The sequence below is a fragment of the Amblyomma maculatum genome, chromosome 7 (assembly GCF_055883805.1).
Source record: "Amblyomma maculatum isolate TAMU_Amacu chromosome 7, ASM5588380v1, whole genome shotgun sequence".
NCBI classification, from domain to species: Eukaryota; Metazoa; Arthropoda; class Arachnida; order Ixodida; family Ixodidae; genus Amblyomma; species Amblyomma maculatum.
The window spans coordinates 24,293,591-24,306,818 of record NC_139350.1 but is presented as its reverse complement, the minus strand read 5'-3'; the positions used below and the strand labels follow the sequence as shown (position 1 = coordinate 24,306,818).

At 46.7% G+C, this 13,228-nt stretch overlaps 1 protein-coding gene across 7 annotated transcripts in view; it reads right to left on the bottom strand.

Annotated features, from left to right (window-relative positions):
* Positions 1 to 13,228, bottom strand: part of LOC146182824 (rap guanine nucleotide exchange factor 6-like) — a 582,921-nt gene that overhangs the window by 510,102 nt on the left and 59,591 nt on the right. The gene's annotated exons all lie outside the window — the stretch shown is intronic.

Below are 13,228 nucleotides of genomic sequence, written 5' to 3'. Positions count from 1 at the left end.
ATTCTTCAGCAAAGAAACCACAGGCTGGGTCCGGCAAGTGGATTTACTTCTCAGAAACCCATGTACACGTGCGCGCCGCATACGGCTCCCAGCATTGTCCCTTTTCGACAATTGCAAATCTTTCCTGCATTCCCGGGAAATCACTTAATGGCCGTATGCGTCATGCTCCTTTCTTGTCCTGCACGTCAGCGGACATGTCACTCTGTCGTCTCCTTTGGATAGGAGGCATTCATCACTGGAGGATAGCACTTCTCGACTGGAAGGGTGAACAAAAGAAAGAAAGCACTTCCGGCTATATCCCGCAGGGGGACGTTTCTTTGTGTTTTTCCAGACGTTCTCTTGACAGGGTCAATTTGGCATTTGCAGGGTGTCCACAAAGCAAAACAGGCTTACAAAACAGGATTCCTGGAAACAGGCTCACTTAGAGCCATTGTACCATCACCACATATCCACAGCACTTATTCATGCCCACAGGCGAACAATAGAGCGCGCAAATGCGGATGCACGGTCGTAACAGCGTCACTGAAGAGATAACCTGCGAAAAGTTCATGTATAAGTAGAGTTAGCTTAATCGTGACATTTCGGCAAGTTTTATCCTCCCTAAGGCGCAGGAGCACAAAACAAGCGACCATCGCGCACACCGGTTAAATATTTGGGCGGTTGTACTTTCTGACAATTCAGGCAACTGGATTATGCGGTCGCGCAAAAGTATTAATTTTTTTCGGCCTACAGCTCTCACCAACGAGTGCAGTACCAGGGGTTCGTTCTCCATAACCTGAAAACATATTCAGCTGCGCCGTTCCTCATGCACTTCAATATCTTTATAATAATCTCATACGTGCGCATTTATGAATGCATTAAGTTCAAAGCCACCAGGGTATTTATTTATTTGTTTTCAATATACTTCGAACCTCTGAATGGTTATTGCAGGCGTTTATTTCCAAGCGAGTGTGAGCACAGGCGTTCCGCCTGCAATGGAGCCGTGAAGGGAACAACCTGGTACAAGTAGGCGCCCGTACCATTCTTCATCGGAGGCTCAAAGTCGTACATATGGGTCTAGACTACACTTAAAAGTAATATGGGCCCAGCAGATGTGTGTATGCAATATCTGTGTATTAAAAAGTAGAGGGACATTACTTTTCGGACATCCCTCACAGTACCAGATAACGAGCTCCAAAAGTGCACATTTCAACGCTCGTTGAGTTGGCTTTCACGCATTGCACACTTCTCAAATGGCGTCGCTGCGCGTGGTATTGTTACAGTATTGTCCAAAGAATCACCTTACCTTCTCCTATATCATCAAATACACAAAAGGCGCCTGTGACGCATAGGAAATGCGAGTGACGCCGTTTTTACAAGCGCAACACTGGACAGTCAAATCAACGAGGTTTGATATTTCGAACCACACTAATATACTTCAAAAAGAAAACTCGCATTTGACAATAACGACCATAAATTTCGTATTATAATATTGCCGACTTAAATCAAAATTATAAAGCTTCAGTACTTAACTTTTGTTAATTAACCGCCTAAGTATTACATTTTATCATGTACAGATGTCGGACTTTCATGTACGGCCAACCTGCACAGACCCCACAAATGTATTTCTCATTGTTTATTTTGAAATACGTATCTGTAAACGTAAAAAAATAATAGTTTACAAGCGCGTTTTAAAAATTACGAGGTACATCGATATGTCTCTACAGGTGGGTTTCATAATGAAGCGGAGACCATGTACGTGATAGACAAATATTATTCAACTTTTCCGTTACTGATTTTAAGAAACAGTATTATATTGCGAAATTGAAGGCAGTCAAAATCAAAATTTTCTTAATTCGCAGTGTGGTTCAAAACATCGAACGTCAAAAATACGCATTAATTCGTTAAGTTGGCTTTTCCTAATTGCGAAATTTTATAATGACTCGTCAGCTGGCCAGGTATTGCTTCTGTAATTATTTTTAACGTCCTGCACACCATCTCAAATGGTGTTTGCTTTTGATGCGTAAGAAATATGACAAACGCCATTTTATGAACATCTCTTACCGGAAAGCCAACTCAACTACTTTGAAATGTGTATTTCTGTTATCCAATATCATAAAGCACATTGCCGATTAACACCATTGAAAAGCTGAGCTCACCGTTGATGTTGACGGTCTTCAATTTCACATTATAATATTACCTTTCAAATTAAAATAAAAAATTAATTAGCTAGTTATATTAACCAATCGTCCAGTCATCAAGCTCTGTCACGTAAAAAGCGAACTATACCCGCCTTGCTCAAAAACGCGCCTGCACAGACTTCACAGAGGTATACCTCGTAATTTTTAAAATACAAGTTTGTATACACGTTTTAAAAAAATGGCTAAACCAGGCAATGGAGATGGCCGTGCTAGGCAGTAAAGCTGGGTGACGGCCGCTGCCTCACGCTAACGCTCCCTAAGCTCTAGAATTGGTGCGGCCTTTCTAGCATGCACGAACTTTATCGGGCACTACAGCCCGGTACGCCGCAGATCGGCCTCTCGTTCCGCGGCGGGCACGAATTCGTCTCCTCTACTCTGTAAGCGAGTATTGTGAGCGCGCCGAGCGCCCTCCGCATCACCTGTGGCATGGCAACTGCTGGTTTTTCGCACCGGTTGCCCGCAGAGCAACACTTGGCTGAATTCCTTCTAGCAAACACTTTCGCTTCCAAGTTGCAGCCTTAAAGACACAGAGCTAGGAGCGAGATAGCGAGGCGGGCAACAGTTACGGAGAGCACTTTACACTACTTACGTGCTGTGAAGGCGAAAGGATTGACTAATTTGATCCACGCGCTAATGCATTGCAATCTAAATTAATGCTGCTTAAAATCCAACCTATTACAGCGCAATGCATTTTTACTCTACCGCACCTTATTCACCCGTAAGGCTGCTAGATCTGGCTCAATGCATCAAAATTCAACTAAACACACTATTATTCCACCAACATCCTTCATGGAAATTCACGGTTATCCTCTAGCTTCAACTTCATTCAAAGTAATTCACTCGTAATCAGCCCGAATCCACTAACACAGCGCGATTCACCTTAATCCACCATTGTGCAACTCAATCCAAAGTATTCCACTCTTAAGCCACCGCAGTTCACCATGCGTAACTTGGACCAAGTCCTTGCCGCTTTGATCGGTGGTCTCAGGCGGACTTCAACCACGCGGTGACTTTGCAAGTGCTTCGTACGAAGGCTGAAGCTGTAAAAATCGCCCTGTATTTGCAAAACTCGCTCATGGGTTACAACGCTCTTACTGGTGCAAGTGCGCTCAGCCACAAAATATAGCGAAGCGCGGTGAGTTGCACGTGCCTGCACTGTGGATGAAAAGAAAGCTGTCTTGTTTCCGCGCCTCGCAAGACAAATGCTCCCCATGTGGAGCATGCCGGCAGTGAAAGGAGGCTTCGTCAGCTGCGCGGGAGACCCCGACGGTGCAGTCGACGCTCCCAAACGGTGCTTGTGCTCAGCAGTTCACGCGTGAAAAGGCGTGACCCGCAAATGCACGGCCGGCTCCTCCAGCCACCATCCAGACGCGTTTGCAACGCACGTACGCCTGCGGGCGGTGGCGAGTCCCGGGCAAACACCTTGACCCCTGCGCGGGGAGGAGCCCTCTCCATTATGCAATGCGAGAAAGAAGCTACGAGAATGCACTGCAGCCGCCCATAGGCGGAGTGGCCGTGTTCTCCGCAAATGGCGAATGTTTCTATGCATACCGCCGGGGTCTAGAACTCGCCTTGTCTCGCGCCCACATACCTTTTTGTATCTACGTGCCAATAACCGTGAATCAAGTAGAGAATAACAAAATTAAATCATAATGTTTAGCTTTTAATGTTTTCTTGTGTGCACGCTTCAAAGGTTACAATTTCATTCCTTCCCCGAAGTGAAGGATATGGACTCTTCCTAATGCCATGGAAGCATAAAAGTTGTTAAATGAGTACAGTGCCGAACACTCATATAACAACTTCAATTTCGCCGCTCGACGCAGCGACTACAACGAGCGGGCCAAAAAGAAAAAAAAAAGCAAACAAACAAACAAAAAAAAAAGCCGAAAAGCGCATTGTTCTAGGACAGATTCCAGTGGGTCCGTAATGAGCCAATTTACAGGTTACGACACCCTCCTCCTCCTCCTTGCTATGCAGCAACGCACCACTTATCATGAACTCGCAGCCGGTGAAAATGTTAAGTATGGGAGGCTGCTACCTCTCGATTTCCAAGCAAATAATTTTGCTAATAACTTACAATCAAGATGCGTTCAGCAATCACTTGGCACGTAGCCATAAACAGCAAAAGGAAAACACAATACGGTTGGTTTGTGGGGTTTAACGTCCCAAAGCGACTCAGGCTATGAGAGACGCCGTAATGAAGGACTCCGGAAATTTCGACCACCTGGGGTTCTTTAACGTGCACTGACATCGCACAGCACATGGACGCCTCTTCGTTTCGCCTCCATCAAAACGCAGCCGCCGAGGCCTGGAGAAAACACAATACGGGTAGGAAACAATTGATACTGGTGTGTCGCGAGTGCGAATGGGAACAGATATATAGTTTATTACTGGAAAGTAGTGCTTAAATTCGGGGGGCTCTTGGGGCTCTCAGATCCCCCCATCAATACTGACTAAGAATTCAGACTCCCCGAGCTTGAATAGGTGCTGCATGGACTCTAAAGGAGCGCCGTTTTTTTTTGTAACTATTATTATTCTACTTGTCAGCGGTGGTCGGAAAATTTTTCCTCCGTCGTTTCAAAAGTGTTATCGTGATTTTTAGCTATAATCATTCGTTTTTTCTAAACGCCGAAGAAAAAAAAAACTGCTTTTGTTCGTAGTACCCCTCAGTGTTCGCCCCGTTCATTTTTCTTTTAATCCTGGCGTGCGCAGCTCCGAAGTTTTTAAATAATATTACGCGAGTGTGGGCAATTCCCAGAGCTCCATCACGGTGCAAACCGAAGAAGTCGACAATAAGTGTTGCGCATGAACAGAGCACGGCCAGTGACCAATCACTCCTCCCTATCGACGACGTTCAAACCGATGTTTACTACGCACACACCAACTCTCGCCGACTTCGCCGGTTAGGGTTGCGTTGTGATCATTACGAAAATGTGAGGTTGCACTTAATTGCTTGTCTCCTGCAAACCAGCATTGTTTTCGTGTAATATTTCTGCAAGTTTTTATTTCGTTCATTTCCGGAACACTGTTTTTGTCTAATATTTCCCCCCTTCGTTGACTTCTTGTTTAACGTGTAACTAAAGCGCACATTTTTTTTTTTTTCCCACGGAAAGTATCTACTTTTTTTTCTCTCTCTTTTTACTTCTACGCAGCCTCTATCGCACCAGCCAGTCGAGACTGTTCAGAAATGCAAATCTTGTCCTCTACGTCAAGTCCGCTATAAAAAAAAAAAAAGTGGTTTCGCGGAATTATATTACATGTTACAAGTGGCGACGCTTCATTTGAATTTGAAGTGATTTGCGTCAAATACCGTCGAGCACGCCAGCATAGCGGGGGTGGGGGATCGCTTAATAGTTTCAGGTATGTGCCATACATTGGGCAAAAAACACGTCTTTAAATATAATTTCTCCCCTCTCTGTAAAACAATGTACGTGTGAAACATGCCGCCAGCTGTTCTTTTTCTCTCTCTCTCTCTCTGATCGTCTCTCCACTTGTGCTCGAATCAGAGGCCTCCCTTCAGTGGGGTCAGAATTTAAGCGCTGCTTGCAAGGGCATTCACTGCCTCCGTTGCACTGACGTTACATTGACGTACAAAAACTGACAAAGGCCCTATACTGTCTACGCTGCACCTTGATTGCTAGCGTCGTGAGCATGAAGACAGAACATCACCTCACACAAGATGCAGCGCGGTCTACTATCTTTCATGACGCGTCCGCACAACACCTGTTGAGAGAGAAAGGGAGGTTTCCGGTCCGCACGCGGAAAGCGAAACAAACCTTCCCAGCGGCTATTACTCCCTTGCACGTGACCAGGCCGACCAAGTTTGACACCACTGGCATACACACCGGCGCGAAAACAGGTTTCCGGGTCCAACGCCAACGTGAAAGCTAGCTGGACTCTTCGAGAGATGGCGCCACAATACTGGGAGTCCTTCGGTACCTAGGGGCATTCAGACATCCCTACGCCGCCAGCTCGGAGCACCAGAACTTGCTGCCGGCGGAACGGCTTGGCTGCCTAGGGACATTATGGCGTCATTAGCAAACGCATTCACATCATCAGTATGTGCGCCCCAAGGAGGCTATATAAAACTTCTGAATAAAGTCCTATATATAACCCCTGCGTCAGACCAGTTTAGTTCTTTTTAACTGTTCGCTGATGTCGTATTCATGCCTTCGTTCTTTTCTTTCGTTCTTTATTTATTTAATCATTTATTCCTTTCTTGTATACCTTTCTTTATTTCTTTAATTTCTTCCCTTCTTTCTTTCTTCATTCCCTTTTTTTCTTTATTTTTTTTTTCAGGTTGTCGTATCTGCATTTGTGCATGACACAAGCTGCGAGAGAATTACAAAATTCCGGTAGTGATTGCGGAGCGCCAAGCTAATGCCGTCATGACAATTTCTGCGCCGTTCCTCCCCTTCGTTCTCCCCCGGCGTAGGTCAGATGTTACTCGCGCGGTCGCCGCTAAAGCATTTTTATCCTCGTTGTAGGCGACGTAGTATAACCGGCATAATTAGGCAGCGGCGGCGTACGCACGCCCACCACATCCTGCGGGCTTCCTTGCGCGAGTGCCAGACAAAGGAAATAGCGCGGCTCCTTCTACTCAGTTGGCATGCTTCTCTGCCGCGGTTCACGCTGCGGATGGGTGAAAGGACCCAGTCGAACTAGAGAATATCATTTGTTCTTAGTCGTTCTTACCATGGAGATAAACTGCAGACGACATCTTAAATTTCTAGTGGTAAGCAATAGACGACAATGGTTATTGTTTGGCGCGTCACTAACACCGAATTCGTTAATTAACCTCACCAAAAAAAGCGGCTTTTGATTGTTCGCCGCGTCACTAACAACGACTTCTTGGATTACCCGAAAAAACTTCCAAAGGCCGCGTGAATTCAGCTCGGTTGAGAAAACTCTGTTAACGCTGGAAAGTAATGCAGTTTATTAATAAAAAAAGAAACATGTTTGAGCAATATTTTGGAGTCGCCACCACGCATTTGAGCGGTAAAACTCCAATGACGTCTACGAGCTTATGAAGTTATCCTGCAGAGTGTAAAACAAGCTTACACTCAAGACGAGAATGAGGCAGTAACATGCATGTCAGTGTCTCTCTCTATTCTCTATTTGTCGTTGTCTTCCACATCACGGGCCCTTGAAAGAGAGAAATGGGAGTGCCTAATAGTCGACCCGTTACGCATGTTCCACATTCATTCTTCACCTCTGAAATGTGGTCGTCAAACGACAGGAGCGCTTAGTACCAGACTAATCTTGAATTTCCATCAATACGGCACTTTCCTTAATGAGCGAATAGCTTCAGCTTGATATCCCACAGAAGCACACACAACCGCTCAAAACCGATTCAAACAGAACAACATACAAATTGATTAAAGTAATTTTAAATGAAATAACCTAGAACGCTGGAACCTTGCCTCTGGCGAATTCAATCCGCAGTTCAATGTGTTTTTAAAGCCCGAGTTAGCTGCCAGAGGTTTGCCAGTGTATGTCGTCGCAATTAAGGTCGAGCCGCACTAAAACAAGACATTGTTATTTTTCTGCTGTGTGCCCCGCCGGGGTGGTGCAGTGGTAAGACGCCCGACTACTGTGCCGGAGTACCCGGGTTCGATCCCGACCTTGGCGGCTGCGTTTCGATGGAGGCGAAACGAAGAGGCGTCCGTGTGCTGTGCGATGTCTGCGCACGTTAAAGATCCCCAGGTGGTCGAAATTACTCCGTAGCCCTCCACTACGGCTACTCTTTCTCTCTTTCCACTTTCTCTCCCACCTTTCTCCCTTCCCTTACGGCGCGGTTCAGGTGTCCACAGCTACAAGTGTGACAGATACTGCGCCTTTCTCTTCCTGTGAACCAATCAACAACAACAACATATTTTTCTGCCGGCAATATTCGCTGTGTACATCAACTGTGGGCCAGACGTTCCTTTCGGTTGCATCCACTATTGTCAGACAGGGGGTGCCCCATTTGCCGAACAGACCATTTAAGAGGCGCAGACTGTGATCTGGCCATCATATTCATTAGCTGCTTTTGGTTAGGTTACAGAGATAGGGGCGTAGCCGGGTGTGTGTGCGTGTGTGTGTGTGTGTGTGGGGGGGGGGGGGGGTGTCAATGTCTGAACGCTCCCCGTGATTTTAATTTTCTGACAGCAGCAACCTCCCATCTCCCCGTCCTATCGACCTTCTTGCCCCCCCCCCCCCCCCGCCCCCCCTTTTTTTTTTACCAGCGGCGTATAACATCCCCTAAGAAAGAGACAGAAATAACTTTATTTGCACCCGTCAGATAATTTGACGGCGTCATGTAACTCAACTCCCGATTATTCCCCCCTAGCCGTCGGCCGGGATCTCTTGGATCGCGGTGGCAGCCATATAGCCAATGGCCAGACTGATGACTTTACGCTGGTCTTGTTCTTCCTAGTTGGGCGGCAGTGCCTTCAAAGAATCTCTACTTCTGTTCGGGTCTCCAAATCTAAGGCAAGTCCACATTATGTGGACCATGTGGACCTCGATCGGGGTGATGCCATTTGCTTAAAAGCTGCGGATTTCGAAATACTACCGCGTGCAGTGTCCTCCAGGCTACCTCTTCTCTCTGAGGGTTTCTTGTGTGCACTTGGGCACAACTGACGTTCTAACCTGTAATGATTAAAAATCTCCTGATACGTGTTAAGCTCTACACCGAAATATGGGGCTCCTCCCACAAGCGGGATCCCGGAAGGTAAGACCTCGGGCCAGCGTGTTCTCGTTGCCTCGTAACCCTTGATGAGTCGGCGTCCAAACCAAAATGACCTGCTCTGTCGGACATTGGCAGATTGCGAGAGCTTTTACTGCTGCCGTGGATATTCTACCCGCGTTGTAATTTCCGATTGCAGATTCAGAATCGCTAAAGATGACCTTGGCTTGAAGTTGTGTCAGCGCCTCAGTTGCATCTCTAAGTCCGGTGCTGCAGCCTGAGACCGGTCCTCCGCTCTTCCGCGAAACTACCACCGACGTAACCCTTGTCATTCTCGTATTCCGCGGCGTCCGTGTAGATTAAGGTATACCTTCAAACCTATACCTATAGGCATCTTGCTCTGGTCCTTACATCTGGTCCTCACTATGCACTGGGTGCACGTTTCAGGACAGCGGGGGCACCTTCAGCTCAACCTCTCCAGGATGTTCCTACACGCGTACGACTGCGCAGCGGTCGCTGGTATTGAAATGCTCGAGCCGCTTCCATAAGCTCATCGAGGAGTGTTAGACACTCGGAGGCTCAGAATCTTGCCAGTGCATTTGTTTGGGGGCAGGCCAAGGTCCGTTTTAATTCACTGCCCAATAATGATGTCCAGCATCTCCTCATCTACCGTGTGAAACTTTAGGCATGGGTGACATATACAATTGTGCAAATCACGACACATTGCACCAGTCTAAAAGATTGGCCTCCTTCATGTCAGTGTGCTTGTTGGCTATTCTTTTGAGAAGCCTGCACTTTTGGCTCATGCTGGCTTCGATTCTCTGAATCAGTTCGAAAGTTTTGCCATTCGCCTGAATTTTCAACCCCAAGACGAGTATACTCTCCGACCTGGGAATGACATGCCGTTTATCATCACAACGATGCTATGATCCTGAAGGATACTCTTGCGCCGCGACATCGACGACAGGAAGAGGACTTCCGAGTTCTCGGCAGAACACTAGAGCCCTATTGGCTGGTGCTCAATCTGCCCGTCGCTGCCCCTACACATTCACAGGGTCAAGCCCGCGTAGAGTGTGTGGTGCAGCTTCTCGATCTCAGCCACTTTTTCACGGGAAGACCCAGCTTGGCGACATTAAACAAGATGGGGGAAAGCACCGACCCCTGAGGTGTCCCCTTGCTGCCGAGTTTAATTCCGTCCAACAACTGGTCCCCATGATTATGGTTGCGGTTCTATCGGTAAAAACGTTCCTTATACAACTGTACGTGTGGTTCCACTTGACGTTGTCGAAGGCTCTAGAGACATACAAGCCTACCGCCACTTTGGTGTCTACGGTACAACTATCGATGATTTGGTCCTGAAGTTGAAGCATAAGATCACAGGTTGATAGATGGGGCTTAAAACTGATCATGATGTGCGGGTATATGTCACTATTCTTGAAGTATCATCCATTCTATAGTCTTTAGGACGTGCTCCATTAGCTTAACCACACACGACGTGAGAGAAATGGGATGTAGGTTTCCAAGGCCCAGTTTTCTCCCTGGCTTTGAAAATAAAATCAAGTCTGCCGGCTTCCAAGCAGCGGGAACTTCCGCGTTTTCCCAACAATTTTGCACGTATACAGTCAGATGCCTTATCGAATCGTCATAAAGATTTGTCAAGATTGTGTTGCTAATCCGATCGGGCCCACGGCCGTCTTCATGCTGAGAAGATTGTTAGGCTCTGGTCTCACTCACCATGATCATGCCGTCGAGATCCGGGTTTGCTTCTCCCGAATAACCGGGCAGAAAAAGTGTGCCGGACTCCGCGCTGCTGAGATACCGATCCCTGACCACGGCTACAAGCTCATCAGTAGTCCCTTCATATTTGTATACCAACTCTTCCAGCTATTGTCTAGTCTCGAGTTTCCATTTATCCGCATCCAGCAAATGCCTAAGAGCCACTTGCTAGCCTTTCCTATGCTCTTGTCCATCTGATCACAAATAATGCCCCGATTCTGTCAAGTCAGAGTCAGGGCACGATCCTCAATTTCTTTATTGCGCCGCTAATTGCCGCGAGTTATTTTGCGCGAGTCGAGATTAAATCGGTTTTATTTCACCGCAAGTTAATCCTATATTTGCCAACACCTACGAGATTCTCGCCCACCTCGACTACTTCGGTGGCCTCCCTGACTCGAGTGAATGACACCCTTATTCCATTGGTATCCTATGCCTGCCTGGCCAGAGCTTCCTCTGCGGAAGGCATCCCAATAATTCGTCTCTACCGTTATGTTACGGGAAACCGGACATCCATTCCCAACTAATATTTCGGTAATTTTGTGGTCGTTTCCCAGATCCTCTTCCGTGCTGCACCACGAAGCAGAAATCCGCCCCCTGATCGGAGCGAGGTCCGGAGTAGTACCGACCGATCGCCTAACCTGGTCGGTTTCATGGGATACGTGATGTCAAGCCATTCTGCCGAATACTGTTCCAGAGATCTCTGCCCTTGACTTGCGCTAATTTGTATCCCCACGCCGATGATGTGCATTGAGGTCGCCCACTACGAGCAATTGGCCAACATTCACGATCACGCGGACCTTGGCGAAAAGGTCGTCAAAGCAGTAGTTAAGCCTAAAAATATTCCTGGCTGCGGCCACTGTACATAGAGATTGATCCCAAGGCAACATTTTGATGGTAGCTTCCCAGTGTACTTTATGTGGAATTCAAGTCGCCGACCCGGAAGAGCTCTCCGAATCAGCGAAAAATCAAGATGTCTAAGGAGTCTAGGGAGTCTATAGATCATACAATCGCGGCCCAGTCGAAGCTTTGGATATGGATCCGAACAGACCATTGAAACACGCGCTTTTATTCCGCGGAGCAAGAAATTTGGCTCCGGATAACCGATTGAAATTCGCAATTCGTGAAAAGCATACGTTGCGACATCAGTCATGAGGATATTTTCGCGGGTGAAAAGATGACTCTCATGTGCTTAATCAGAACTAAAAAGGCACAAAAAGAGATCCCAAAAATGGCATGGTTGCAGTCAGTTACACTGCATATAACAATTTCAGAACGCTTACATGGTGCTTCAAATTTTTGGCGGAAAAGACTGCGTATCAGGTGGCCAATGAGCGATAGCTTATGAAGCCATTTCTTTTTTTACATTTTTATAAGCAGTGTGGCAGACTATGTGTGATTTCTGTAATGTTGAGCCATTCTGTACACTGCATCATAGCGATTCCGCTCGACGCCTCGAAGCTGCCGCAAAAAGCCTGCAGCACTTCCAGGAGAAGGTTGAGCGCAATGTTCAGCAAAATATCTGCTTGAATGGGGTGCTGCTTATGGGCTCATGTTGAAATGTTACGTGCCGGAAGTTAGATCCATCGGTCTTAATGATACTTTAATACCAGTGCACGGCCGTCCTACGACAACCACGGTCAGACAAGAAAACGTCATTTTCATGTGCGCATTATATGTATAGGCGGGGTCGCTCAATCGGCGAGGCTCAGAACCACTCACACATGGGAAGGCTTGTTTTCGGCCACCATCATGACACCGGGTTTAAAATTAAGACGGTGGCAAAGACAGCGCGGCACTCACTGGCTCACTACACTTTACTTGGCCAGTTTTGTTTCATATCCCTACGAACGGAATCCCTAAAAACTTCATATACCTAACCTTACGAACGTAAGACCGCCAACTATTCTCAGCACGTGGGGAATCAATGTTGCTCCTATATATTGAGATGCTGCTTGCAAAATGCGATTTGAAGCAATATTTGGAGTGCTTGAATTTCCTTTCTGTAGCCCTTCGGAGCAATCAAGCATTGATTTAGAAGCACTCTGAAGCATGAGTCTTAGTTTGCAAATCTCTTAGGCAGGCAAACAATGCTTAAAAAGTCATGCAAACAGTATTACGCTATTAAGTTTGGTATTACTGCCACATAATTGCATCTGAGAGGTTTAGGACGCATAAATGGGATAACCAAAGGAAATAGCTTTGATATCCGCCTGTGATGCGCTCGCGGAGGTAAAAGCAGGGCTTATTTGTTTGCTTATATTTTTCTAATGTGCGCTAGTAATAGGGCACCACAGGTGAGTACAGGTAAGATGCAACTGTTGTATACTTTCCTCTTGAGCGATACCGGTAAGCTGCTAGTCATAATCTGCGAGTGCTTGCCAAATGCACTCCATCCCAATCTTATTCTTCTTGTTATTTCCTTTTCATGGTCCAGATCTGCGGTTACTACCTGTCCTAAGTAGACATATTCGCTTACTATACTTCCAGTGCTTCGCTACCTAACGTAAACTGCTGTTCCTTCCCGAGGCTGTTGAACATTACCTTAGTCTTCTGCATAGTGATTTTCAATCCTACCTTTCTACTTTTCCTGTCTAGGCCACCA